At 42.2% G+C, this 14,229-nt stretch overlaps 1 pseudogene; it reads left to right on the plus strand.

Annotated features, from left to right (window-relative positions):
* Positions 1-7,243: 7,243 nt before the first annotated feature.
* The window catches only part of LOC133764051 (protein-L-isoaspartate O-methyltransferase domain-containing protein 1-like), a 46,324-nt pseudogene continuing 39,338 nt past the window's right edge, over positions 7,244-14,229 (plus strand).

The raw sequence follows: 14,229 nt of genomic DNA on the forward strand, positions 1-14,229 counted from the left end.
GGAAATCTTTTGAAATTAGTTATTTTATTCTCTAAAGAGTTACAACAGTGGCTGACGCTGAGCACAGCATGTTAAGCTGCCATGTGCAGTGCAGGCATCCAATATGCACAATGGTTCAAGTTCTGGCTGCTCCACTTCTGATCTATCTCCCTTCTAATGCTCCTTGGAAAGCAGAAGATAGCCAAGTGCTTGGGACCCTGAACTCACATAGGAGACCAAAATGAAGTTCATTGCTCCTGGCTTCAGCCTGGTCTAGCACTGGCCACTGCAGCCATTTGGAGAGTAAATATGGAATCTCTCTCTCTCTCTCTCTCTCTCACTCTCTCTCTCTCTCTCTCTCTCCCTCCCTCCCTCCCTGCCTCCCTTCTGACTTTCAAAAACCAAAGAAAGGAATAACAACAATTTATTGGGTAGCTAGAATGATTTTGGTATTCTTCTAACCATGTTCCCTTGGATGAGAAAGACTTTGACACAGCAGTTTTCAGGAGATTTATTGGAAAAGGCTGCTTGGAGCAAAAAGCAAGATCAGCAAATGAGAAGCTGAGCCATGATGCAGTCACAACAGAAGCCTCAACTGAACTCACAAGAAGATGTGAGATTGCAATGCCCCTTCAGAAAAAGAGATAAATTACCAATTTGAGATAAAAGCAAGACTTTGAACTTCAGCCAGTCCTTAGGAATAGTAGCCACTCAGGAGAACAGAACTATGAGTGACATGGAGATAATATCTAGGAGGGGACTCAGAGGAAGACCATTAAGATCTAACACTACTGGCATGTGGCAAAATAAGGACAGTATATTTTTCCTGATAAACTCATGTTGGCAGCAAGCCACAGAACAAGTTTTATTAGAGTATTCTCATAACAAACTTATGAAATGAATAATTTTATCATGGCTATTTTATAGATGTGACAAATGACCTTAGAAAGTTTAAAGCTTAAGTAACATATAATTCATATAGTGAATTGATAATAAGGTCAATATTGGAGTTCTTATGTCTGTAAATTTTCCATTATTCCTCATTCTCTCTGAAAGAGGGAGAGGAGAAAAAAGGTCATACACAGGGGAGGGAGTGAAGCTTCTACAATATGGTACAAGGCATGGCATGCAATGGACTAAAATTTCACATTGTGGCATCTATGATATTATAATCACCCTGACAAGACCAAGAGTTCAATTGCAAATGTGAGGCCTAATTATGCACCTTCCTCTTGGTTAACTTTCAGAAGGAAGTCATCCACATATTGTCACAGGCGGGTGTCAGGTAGTAGTAAGAGAGAGCAGTTAGAAACTGTCAACACAATGAACTGGTGGTAGACTACTGAATCATGCCTTAGAAGCTTCATAAAGCTGTATCTTGGCCTCCAAATGTAAAAGTGAATAGCACTTGTTACAGACACCAAAAAAGACATGGATTCCACATCAGTAATAGCAAACTTAAGGCATAGGCATCTGAATATCTTAGAAGATACTGACAATGTCTGGTAAAAGGCACCATGACCTTGCTGAGGTTGTGGTAATCAGCAGTGTGCCTCCTTTTCTCCAGCTTTGACAAGGGGCAAGACTGATGAGTTACAGAGATAAATTTCAAAACACATGCTTTCAATGTGTGGTGATTAACTGAGGCAATTCCTATCATGGCCTGATTGAGTGGTGATGCTGTAGAGGGGCTTGAACTGTGCAGGCTCCTAGTGGGCATACCCCATCAGTACAAAGCATAAGGCTTGGTGGAGAAGAGATGTTCCAGACTGTTCATGCCAAGCAAGAATCAAAAATGGTAAATGAGAGGTGGGGAGGAGCAACATGGGGGTCCATAGTAAAAGGAAGAGTCCTGCCTTAATATGTTGACCATGCAAGTTTCCTAAGGGCTTGTCATCCTCTTTGCCAATGACCCAGCAGGGGTGCATCACCACACTGATGAAGTGATGCCTGATTCAGTTCCCAATAAGGTCACAATTATCTATGCTATGGGTCTAGTAAATGGGTGATTGTCACCTACAGGGGAGCCTGTGGGGTGTATGAATGACTGTGCCAGGGGAGCCACATCAGTGCCAAGGGGTGTCTGGAGCAACACATGAGGTTGACCTGAAATGAGCCAACTTGGGTACCCCTTCAGGACAGCATCCAGTAGTGATCACTTTGATGTGAATGGCCAGATTGGGTACCAGCATATGGAAAAATGGATGAAGAGATTTCAGGGAGAAAGCTCCTGGTGGTACAATGCTAGTTGCATAGTTTTGGGTGGCAAGAAAGCACAGTATGAAGCTGCTGCTGTGAACACTTCATTGGGTGGTTGTGTTTGGGTATTTTCTGGGGTGTTGAGGGTCTGCACAGCTTAACTTCAGGGACTATGGCCATCAGGGCCAAGAGAGTTGTTTTGGCCTGTGGTAGGAGTCCTCTTAAAATAATAGAGGGGTGAGCATTGGGGAGCAGCATGTAAGATGGCTCTTTGGAGACCCACATCCTATATTAGAGTGTGTGGGCTGGAGTTCCACTCCACTTCCAATCCAGCTTCCTACTAAAGTGTACCTTAGGAGGTACCTTAGGTTCCTATCATCCATACTGAGTTCTGGGATCTCCATATCACAAAACCTGATGTTTTCACATCACAGCCTCACTCAATCTCAAATACTGTGAACAGTTGGAGAAAGTAGAGTGGGTGAGAGATCTCTGTGCCTTTAATGTGAATAAAATGAATTTTCAAAGTTTAAGAAAACCTCCTGCATCCATGTGGTAAGACTGGGACTATTCCAGTTGAGCCCCTTTCCCATGGGGATGGCAGCTGCATAGACTAATTGAAAAATGCCTAAATGCCTCTACTTAGGCATCACTGTTTGACATAAAGAAATTCATGATGGAATTTGCTATGTTCACGAATACACACTGCAGCAAAATAATACCTTATGTCCAACCACTTTGCACTGAGGACCCCTTCAACTGTGCTTCTCAGATGATATGAGTCTCTCATGTGGGTTACAGGGACCCACATACTTCAGCTATCACTCCCTCTAAAAGTGCATATTAGCAGAAAGTTGTAATTGGAAGCACTCCAATATGGGATGTGGGCATACTAAGCAGGGTTGTAACACAATGCCAAATGTGGATCCCTCCATGAATTTCTGAAGTGCTTCCATATATCCAAGGCTTTCAGAGAAATGAGACAGAGCCTCCTGGGTCCAGCCTCTTTACTAGATAGTCCCTGCTTCTCCCCAACATCCCACACTGCTTCACATGTGTCTCTCTGTGCATGCTCACTTCTGAGGTCTTTTCATGCAGACAGGGAAGAGCAGCAGAGCATAGCAGAATGGGTCTGGGGGATGGGCAGATTAGGGAAAAACTGGGCTCTGACAGTTTCTGCCTGCTTCCTGCCCAGCTAGAGGCATATCATGGTGGGTGTTGGGTCCAGCAAGTGACACCACAGTTACCAAGTGGCCACTCAGTGCTCAGTGACCACATCTGAAGTAGAGGCAAACTGAACATCCACATGACAAAAATTGATATATAATATTATATTACACCAGCCATGAATTTCAACTTAAAATGAATTGAAGGCTTACAAAGAAGACCTGAGAATTTAAAACTCCTTACAAATGGAAGCAAATTCATTCACATTATTCTCAACAATGACTGTTCAGATGTGACACTAAAAGCACAGGTGACAAAAGCAAAGATTAGACTACAAAAAATCTAAAAAACATTCTGCATACTAAAGGAAAAACTGAACAGATAAAACAAGAAATGGAAGAAAATATTGCAAAACCTCAGTCTGATTAAGGGAGTAATACAATGAACACAGGCAACTCAAAAGCAAATATTACAATAAAAACACACAAAGGATTGTTCAGTTTTTCTGCTGAAGATACACAAGTAGCCAACAGATAACTGAAAAGGGGCTCAACAACTGCTAATCAAGAATACATTGCTAATCAAGACCATAATGGTTATCACCTCATATATGTTAAAAATGACTATTATCCAAAAGTAAAGATAACATTGGACTAGATGTGAAAAAAAGGGTTGTTGGATGTGGAAAAAAAGGAATAAATTATTGGTGGGAATGTAAATTTGTACATCAATACAGAAAACATTATGTAGATCTTCAATCACAGTTAAATACAGAACATATGACAAAGCAATCTCACTACTACACATGTATCCAAAGGAAATCAAATCAGTATCTCAAATAGACATCTTTATCTACACTTTCATGTCAGCATTATCTACAAAAACAAGATATAGAAACAACATTGTCAACGGATGAATAAAGAAAATGTGATACACACACACAAACACACACATAAGAATCACAGTCAACCTTAAAAAGGAAATCCTGCCATTTTGTCAAAATACGGATCCAAAAATGTGAATGTGGACATTAGGCTATTAAATAATGCACAGAAAGATAAATGCCACACAATCTCACTCATATGTGTTATCTAAGAAAGTCACACTTAATCACAGAACAGAATGGTGGTTGTCGGGGCTGAGAGTGAAGGAAATGGGAAAATGCTAGCTGAACACACATTTGCAGGTATGAGAAAAAATTAACTCACGATCTTAATATTCAGCACAATAACTAGATGATTACACTGTTATATACTCACTACTTACAAATGTCTTAGGTATTCTTTTAAAAACACAACAATGTAAGGTGATGGATGTATTAAATTGTTAATTGCTAATCATTTCATGATGTATAGGTACAAGAGGACTCTAAGAACTTAACTAATAATCTCATAGCTAGATTCACATCGCCATCAGAGAAGTATACAGTAAGTAGAAAAAAAAAACCTCCCTTTCAGACCAAAGGGAAAGAAAGTTTTAAAGTGAGAATATAATTTTCCTCATGGGCATTGTCTACCTTAGAAAAACTACTACAGAACATGCCTGTGACTATAGACTTGTAGTTCAGGCCACCGAAGATTAAAGATGGGACACGGGCACTCCCTTGACTTGCATCCTCTGGTCTGCTTAACACAAACCAGGAGGAAAAGAAAGCTAGGCATCAGAAGCAATGGGTGGCAGGCCTATGAATGGCTGATCTGTGCAGTGATCTGCCCTCAAGGAGACCCAACAGGCCAGTCCCCTGCAGTGGCTTTCAATGTGGTAAGCCTGGGCTTCAGCAGAAGTCAGCTTGTGAAGAGCCCTGGCAGCTCTGCCAAGAGTTGGATCACTGGAAATGGACCTGCCCTGGAATCGAAGGATGCCCAGGTCAGAGCCACAGATCTTATTGGCTCTAAGCTGAAAAGCCCTTCACTCAGCCCAACTTCCAAAGTGACCACTGCAGCTGAGGGGATGGTCAAGTAGGGTCAGCAACATTGCAGGCAGAACTGTAAATTTCTTCTTAGAGATGCCCCCTGCCTTTACCTGGCCAGCTCTCCTCCCAGGCCAGCCAAGTAATGAAAGTCAACAGAGTGCCTTCCCCTAGGAGGTTCACACCTCCCTTAGGATATACCCCATGTGAAGAGATAGATAGGCCTGGGCCTCTTAACTTACAAGGCCTAAAGCCCACCAGATTATTATCAAGCCCCTTCTATCAGGTTCTATTTGCCTCTCAATCAGAAAAATTACTTGTAGCTTAGACAGCACCTTTCTTAGCTCCTCTAATAATGACTCTGTCCTTTGTTCTAGACCCTGTCTAGTGCACTTGGGCCTCATTCCTTTGTAATCATAACCTCTACTCTACCACCAATGGCTCTACTCCCAACCTGTGTGTACTGACGGTCCTCTTCCCCTCTTAATGCTGTATAATTGTTCAGACCTGGTTAATGCCACTCTTAGGATCATTGGTTACTATCCTCACTCTGTCAATTTGTTGGGTCAACAACAGGAGTCACTGTGCACTTGCTCCTCATGTGGGATCTCTGTCCTTGATGTACTGTACATTTTGATTTAATGCTATAACTAGTACTCAAACAGTATGTTTCACTTTGTGTTTCTATGTGGGTGCAAACTGTTGAAGTATTTATACTAAATTGACCTTCTGTATATAAATAGAATTGAAAATGAATCTTGATGTGAATGGAAGGGGAGAGGGAGCGGGAGAGGGGAGGGTTGCGGGTGGGAGGGAAGTTATGGGAAGGGGAAGCCATTGTAATCCATAAGCTGTATACTGGAAATTTATATTCATTAAATAAAAGTTAAAAAAAAAGTTTATGAAAAAATGTAATTAAAGATAATGTAAATTGTCCATAACTTTTGTAAGTCCCCTCACATGTCAAAACATTAGGTTTCATATCTTGAATACACACAAATTTTGTCAATCATACTCTGTCAATCTTGGAAAAATTAAAACAAGCAAAAAGAAACTGACTCCTTTATTAAAATATAAATCCAAAATAACTTAGTAAACTAGACATATCTTTGGGATTGGGAAGGCTTTCATGGAACAGAAATAATTTTTTTAAAACACACATAAATTTGAGTAGCCAAAATTTCTATTTTGAAAGTGACAATACAGATGGCAGCCTGTCAGGGGAGCCTGTAAGGGTTAAGATGATAATTCCCAAATTATAGGGTCCTCCTGCCCTTCTAAAACCTGGATAAATAAAAACTTCTGTTGTTTCCTTACCCAATCTATGTTGCTGTGTTGTTGTTAAGAGAACTAAAGTGATACCCCCTAGAAAAAGCTGTGCGAAGAGGTCAGCATCCTGGAAGAGACCCTGAAACCAACGTGTTCAGAAAACTTGGGAGAACCAGGTCCCCATGGGGAAGGAAGGAGGAACCAAGGGCTGCATAAATGACAGCTCCTGCTCCACATGAACCCCATACCCAGAGCCCACATTCTCCCTAGTGAGCACCCCCGTCCTCACAGCAAAATCTGGGGTGACGTGGAGCCGCTGCCACACAGCTACTCATCTATGGCTCCTGGGTCCGAGAAGTCTCGTTAGCAGGGAAGGAGCAGGGCGTCGGGGGTAGCGGGTGCTGGTGCAGCCCCCAACCCATGGATCTGAGAGGACTGAGTGAGGCCGTGTACCAGCGCCCACAGATTCTGGAGGCGCTTATCCTCCTGGCCTTCGGCTCTGCCTTCCCACTCTGTACACTGCGGTCCACACACTCACCATGTCGGCTCTCAGCTTCCTAGATGTCCAGCGTCTCGGTTGAGCAAAGGTGGAGAGCCGCAGAGTCCGACTTCCCTTGCGAGCCTCGGGAGCCTCGCGGCAGCAGAGACCTCTCCCTCTCCACGCTCCACCTCAGATTGTGATGTCAAGACCCCGCGGGATGACTTTTCATGGACGTCACCATGCCTGAATGGACAGCTTGCATGGCCTTGAGCGAAGCAGCTTCACAGAAGAAGAGCCGATCAGCATTCCCCCAGAGCATGGACCTGCAACCTCAGGTGGTGCTGGATGGGATCAGCTGGAGGGCCTCTCACCTCTGCACTCCTGCTGCTCACAGGGCCACCCAGTGTCACCCAGTCCTTCTCCCTGGTGGGTCCTGCCTGGAGCTTGTGGTAAGTAACATGCTTCAGGTCTGTTTATCAGCTTCTGGGCCTTTCTTTTTCCTCATATTTCTGCTCATTTTTCTGATGGGTCTTTTGTAATACTTTTTGATGTTGATTTGAAGAATGCTTAAAGACATCACATGAGTTAATCTTTTTTTCCTTTTCTTCTGTCAATATTTGTTTTCCACTCTGCCCATTGACCTTTACTATTTTTTATTTGTTTCTTGCTGGTACATGGTAATCTAGTAGATTTTAAAAATATTAATCTTTCTCACAGTCTCATTAAAATCATTTTTCAATTGTATCTGTTTTTAGATTTTATGGATTCTCTCTAAATAAATATCTCCAATTTATTGTTTAGAAATTGATCTTTACTCCTTATTTTTCTTTTTGCTCTTTCCCCTTCCCTTGACTACTCCCCAGTAAGAAGTTGGAGACAGTGGAGGCATCCTGGTCTAGGTTTACTTACAGGGAAAAAGCTATCAATGATCCTGTATTAATTGTGTTGTTTGTTATAGAATCCTTTTAAACAATATTAATCCCAATAAGAAAGCCACTGATTTTTTACTATGCCACTAGCAGATTTTTAATTACATGCTAATTTATAAATGCTTCTCAACATTTAATCTAAATGGTCATGTGTTTCTCTCGAGTTTTTTCACCTACCTGGAAAATATATATGTCTCATTCAGAAATGTTAACCACTTTTTGCATTTTTTCTTATGTGGCACTTGTTATTCATTATATTTTCATATGTGGTTTTATTTATTATAAAAATACTAAGAATATATGCATCTGTTTAAGAAAGAGAGGCTTATACTTAATTCATATTTCAGGTTCCGGTCAACTTGCATCATTATCAATGTAATGCTGGCTTTCTAAAAAAATCTGAAAATGTTCTCTGCTTATTTATATTTCAGTACATATGGGAAATATAGGCATGGTTGTTTATTCCTTAAATTGTTTGGAATACTTTGTTTCTATAATTGAAGTTTTACTCCTGAAACTTTTATTGGTTAGTAGTCTTCAAATTAGGATTCAACTTTCTCGGTTTAACTTGGAGTTTTCCTATTTTACATTTGTTATATTGGATTTTGGAAATTTATATTTGTGTTTTTGGAATTTGATTTTCAAAGTGTTGTGGATTTTGATCTCTAGTAAAATTTGTACTCATAAGAGTTTTACAAATTTTTTCTAGCATCTTGACAACGCAATATTCTCTGTGAAGAATTGTTTTGTTTTGTTTTATTTTGTTTTGTTTTGTTGACAGGCAGAGTGGACAGTGAGAGAGAGACAAAGAGAAAGGTCTTCCTTTTGCCATTGGTTCACCCCACAATGGCCGCTGCAGCTGGTGCGCTGTGGCCGGCGCACTGCGGTGATCTGATGGCAGGAGCCAGGTGCTTATCCTGGTCTCCCATGGGGCACAGGGCCCAAGGACTTGGGCCATCCTCCACTGCACTCCTGGGCCATAGCAGAGAGCTGGCCTGGAAGAGGGGCAACTGGGACAGAATCCGGTGCCCCGACTGGGACTAGAATTCGGTGTGCTGGCGCCGCAAGGCAGATGGTTAGCCTATTGAGCCATGGCGCCAGCCAAAGAATTGCTTTAATACCTGAAACTTATTCTTCCCTGTGTTACTTTAATTACTTTTACTCATAGTTTATTAATTTTGTTAATAATAATGCATATATCATTTGTGGTACTTTTTAAATAACATTTCATATTATGACATAAATACACTATGGAATACTACTCACAGTGAAAATAATGAAATTCTGTCTATTGGAAAAAAAAATGGGTGCAACTAGAAACCTTCATCTCAATGTGAAATAAGCCAGCCCCAAAAAGATAAATACTGTATGCTTTCCCTAATTAGTGGTAAATAATAGAGCATAAAAATGTAATATATAGGAGTGAAATTGATTTTAAGCTTCAGTGATTATTTACAACCCTTATCTCTTATGTTGAGTAATATTTTTCCTCATACTATTTGTTAAACTCTTTACTTGCTGTATGGTAAATCTTATGACTAATAAGAAGAGTGAAAAAAAATCATGTCTACTATATCATTTTGCTTGCTTTTATTTTATATACTTTCCTCTTTTTCTTTTTTTTGAGATTTTATTTATTTATTGAAAAGATAGAGTTACAGACAGTGAGAGGAAGAGACAGAGAGAAGAGTCTTCCTTCCATTGGTTCACTCTCCAAATGGCCACCATGGCCGGATCTGCACTGATCTGAAGCCAGGAGCTTCTTCCAGGTCTCCCACACGGGTGCAGGGGCCCAAGGACTTGGGCAATCTTCTACTGCTATCCCAGGCCATAGCAGAGAGCTGGATTGGAAAAGGACTAGAACTGATGCTCATATGGGATGCTGGTGCCACAGGCAGAGGATTAACCTGCTGCATCACAGTGCCTGCCCCTCATGTTTTTCTTTTTAATTGTTGAGAAGGAGTTGTGATGATTGATTTTTAGTGTTTCATTCTAATATAATCAGGGTATAATTTTCTCTAGCATGGATTTATCTACAGCCTATTTATCCCCTCCTCTCTTTCTGAACCTTGTATGTGCAGATCCTGTCCACCTCCCAGTGTATCCACTCCCATGTGCCTATGGATTACAAGTATTTCCATTCCTATGCCTGATACACATTGGTTCTAATTAGTAAATTATTGCTTCATCCATTGGAGAATAATTCTTCATATCTATATTACCAGATAATCACAGTATATCAACTACAGTTTACATATCTGTAAAATGGCTAGAGTTCCTGCAAATAGATCATGTTTGTGCAAAAACTTGAAATCCATGTATACATTTTTTGTATAATACACATTTTCTATGGCCCAGTGCTGGCCATTGCAGCCTTCTGGGGAGTGAACCAGCAGATGAAAGGTATCTCCCCACCCCTGGTGTAACTTACTTTCAAATAAATAGTCTTTAGAAAAAGAAGTTTGGGGGGCCGGCACTGTGGCTCACTTGGTTGATCCTCCATCTGCGGTGCCAGTATCCCATATGGGCACTGGGTTCTAGTCCTGGTTGTTCCTCTTGCAGTCCAGCTCTCTGCTGTGGCCTGGGAAGGCAGTGGAGGATGGCCCAAGCCCTTGGGCCCCTGCACCCACATGGGAGACCAGGAGGGGGTTCCTGGCTCCTGGCTTTGGATCGGCGCAGTGCCAGCTGTGGCGGCCATTTGGGGAGTGAGCCAGCGGAGGGAAAACCTTTCTCTCTGTCTCTCTCTCTTACAGTCTAACTCTATCTGTCAAATAAAAAGAAAGAAAGAAAGAAAGAAAGAAAGAAAGAGAGAGAGAGAGAGAGAGAGAAAGAAAGAAAGAAAGAAAGAAAGAAAGAAAGAAAGGAAGGAAGGAAGGAAGGAAGGAAGGAAGGAAGGAAGGAAGGAAGGAAGGAAGGAAGGAAGAGAAGTTTGGGAAGAGATTAAAAATGTAATATAGATGGTTCTTATCTAATGAGGGTTCAGTTAGGTATTTTCTACTTTTTGATGGTGCAAAAATGATACATATTTAATAGAAGCCATATTTACAACTTTAATTGTGATTTTTCCTTAGGCTCATAATCTATGCTATGATGCTCTCTCTGGCAATTCTGGGCAGTGGCAGCAGGTCACAGCTCCCCATCATCAGCCACATGATCATGAGGGCAAGCAACTGATCCTTTACATGTGATGTGTTGTTGAGGTCTAATATTCAGTAAAACAAGTTACTGAATGATTTTTTTCTTTTAATGATTTTTCCAAATTCTTAAAAAGAACAACATAAAATTGAAAAAAAAAAGAGAGAGAGAGAAAGCCTGTGGATCAGTGAAAGACAAAGTAGAGCAGGATGAGCTGCAGGCTGGTTTTGCTGTTTCTACACGGATCCTTGGGAGTCAGGAGACCCCTTTCCTTTTTTCTTTGCCATTGCCACTTGTACTCTTTTTTATTTCCCCTTGGAAGTCCTAGAGTCACACTCTTGGGAATCAGCACCATCTCCACCTCCCCAGCAATCAGCTTCTGTTTCTGCTTGTTCCTGGAGCCCTAGTTACCAACAGGACCTCGAAGCTTCTGCTTTGCAGCTCCTGTGATGATTCTTTCTGATCTTGGTGATGTCCATGCCTTCTTTCTTTACTGCTTCAGCAGCGCCATCAGGACCTTCACCACCCAAGTATGCATCTGGTTTCACTTTCACTCATGGGCCAGGTTGTCACAGGAGATGGGGGGAACTGTTGACTTGGAGGGTTGTGTTTGGCAGTCCATGGCCCATTTCTTGGGCTTTGGAGGTGTGGTGCTTTATGTGGCCTCTTTTCTACTTGCATCAGGAAACAAGATCCCTGCTTGTTGGGACTGTGTCTTCTCCTTGATATCTAGGGAAGCTAGTGGGCAGAGTAGAGGTAACTGGAAGGTTAATGTCCAACCTGGGAGTTGCCTTTGACTCCAGAGAACAGGCCAGGGTAAGCCCATGGTTATTTTCTCTCATTTATCCCCCCTCAGTGGGGTTTGAACCTAACCTGGGGGCTGAGTTGGCCATCAGGGGCCCTTCAGATGCCCCTTGCCTCCATGAAGAACTGTTTCTGCTCTTCTCACTATTGTCTGAGCTCCAAGGTCTTTGGTTTTGGGGTTCCATGAAGGAAGGACACTGGAATGCTGACCCTTTGTTTTTCCAAGCTTTTGGGGGACTGTAACCTGGACAGGGGCATTCTGGGGATTCATACCAGATATTTTTCCCACAGCACCATCAACCCATTTGAAGACTGGTTGTTGGAGGCTAAGCCTCACTGCATTTCTGACAAGGAGCTTCAGGACAGCTTGGTCAGCAGGAAGGAAAACAGACCCTTGTTTGTCACCTGTGTGGATGTTGCCTCCTTTTTCTTGCCTCTTATAGTCAGCTGACTCTTGATGGGTGCTGGACCCAGGGACTGTCTTGGGTGGCCAGTGGGTATTGCACTGGTTTTAATGTCAAGAGCCAAGGTCTGCATTATCAGGATTGTGCCTCCATTCATACTCTTTGAGAAGCTCCTGGCTTTGCTCTCTGAGGCTCAGACCTTCCTCAGGAAACTCTCAGCCTAGGCTTGCACAGAAGTAACAGCTGGACCAGCTAGATTATAACCAGCATCAGCAAAAATCAGAGGGATTTAATCACCTGGCTCAAAGACAACTCTTCTTCACTGCTCTCTGAAGCTGCTTTGCCTCTTCTGTCAGGATTCTAGGGTCAGGATTTTGCTTCTGCAAGTTTTGGAGTTACTGTCCTTGTGACAGAAGACCTGGTCCAGATTCATGGCTCCAGGTGTTTTCCCTTCAATGTCTGCCTCTTCACTGCTCCTCTGAGTCATCCTCTGACTTTGCCACCTGTCCCAATACTGCCTGCCCAGGGGACACCAGCCAGACATTTCCCTGAGTGCCCATGCCCACAGTGGTTACAGGTCTGCCCTGGGAGTTTTTCTACAAGGGTTTCCACCGAGTTAGTTAAGTCACAACTGCCACTGTTTCCCTATTGTCTCTGACTACACTGTGCTCTCTCTCTCTCAGGGAATAGAAATGTAAATCTCAAACATTTTTGCCTGTGGCCTCTGGTCAACTGAAATAGCAGTTGTCACTCCCCAGCAGACTTAAGTTCTATCTTGTGTAATTCAGAGAAAGAGATTTAAAACCATGACACATGGGGCCAACGCTCTGGTCCAATGTATTAAGCCACAGTCTAAGGCACTGGCATCCCATATCAGAGTTCCCAGTTCATTTCTCAACTGCTCCACTTCCAATCCTACTCCTAATAATGTGCCTGAGAAGGAAACAGAGGATGGCCCATGTGCCTCCCATGTGGGAGACCCAGATGGAGCTCCAGGCTCCTGGCACTGTCCTGGCCCAGCCCCAGCTGTTATAGTCATTTGAGGGAGTAAATCAGTGTATGAGAGTTCCCCCACCCCTTAACTCTGCCTTTCAAATTAATAAATATACTTTAAAAACCCGCCATAGGTAGCAAAGCAGCCAGAATTATGTATGGTATTCTGAATTGTCTTGGTAGACTAAAGAAAGTACCAGAGGATAGGAGTTTTTCTAGGGCTGGCATCTTGGCATTGCTCTGTTTCTAGGATCTACATGTGCATTTAACTCATAGTAAATGCCCAATGAAAATGATCTTTAGTTAATATAAAATTTTAGTTACCTATAGTGACTCAATGACTAGGTTTGGTTAAACATATATCAAAATAAATGTTGTGAACTTGCACGTTTTTCATCCTTTATAGATCAGTGTGTTCCTGTTGGGAGGACTCTGTGGCCAACCAGTGGAAAGAGGCCACATTTGATAGGATCAGTGTCGTAGAATAATTGTGTGTGTGTGTTTTATGTGTGTGTATTTAGCATTGCTGCAGCTGGGTGATGCTCACATAGAGGTTTTAGTCTATCTTTGTACATGTTTGGAAACATCTATAAAACAAACATTTAAAAAATACAATGTGTGGGAGTGACATTGTGGTACAGCAGGTAAGTTGCCACCTAAAATCTTGACATCCCATATTGGTGCCTGTTCATGTCCTTGCTGTTTTACTTCCAATATAACTCTCTGCAAATGGCCTGGGAAAGCAGTGAAAGATGGCCCAAGTGTTTGTGCCCTTGGAACCTATGTGAGAGACCTGGATGAAGCTCTTGGCTCCTGTCTTCAGCCTTGCCCCACCCTGGACATTGTGACCATCTGGGAAGAGAATAAGCAGATGGAAGACCTCTGTCTCTCTCCCTATGCAACTCTGACTTTCAAAGAAATAAATAAAAATCTTAAAAAAAGTGTGCACAGATTCCATGC

This window comes from Lepus europaeus, chromosome 7, assembly GCF_033115175.1.
Source record: "Lepus europaeus isolate LE1 chromosome 7, mLepTim1.pri, whole genome shotgun sequence".
Lineage (NCBI taxonomy): Eukaryota > Metazoa > Chordata > Mammalia > Lagomorpha > Leporidae > Lepus > Lepus europaeus.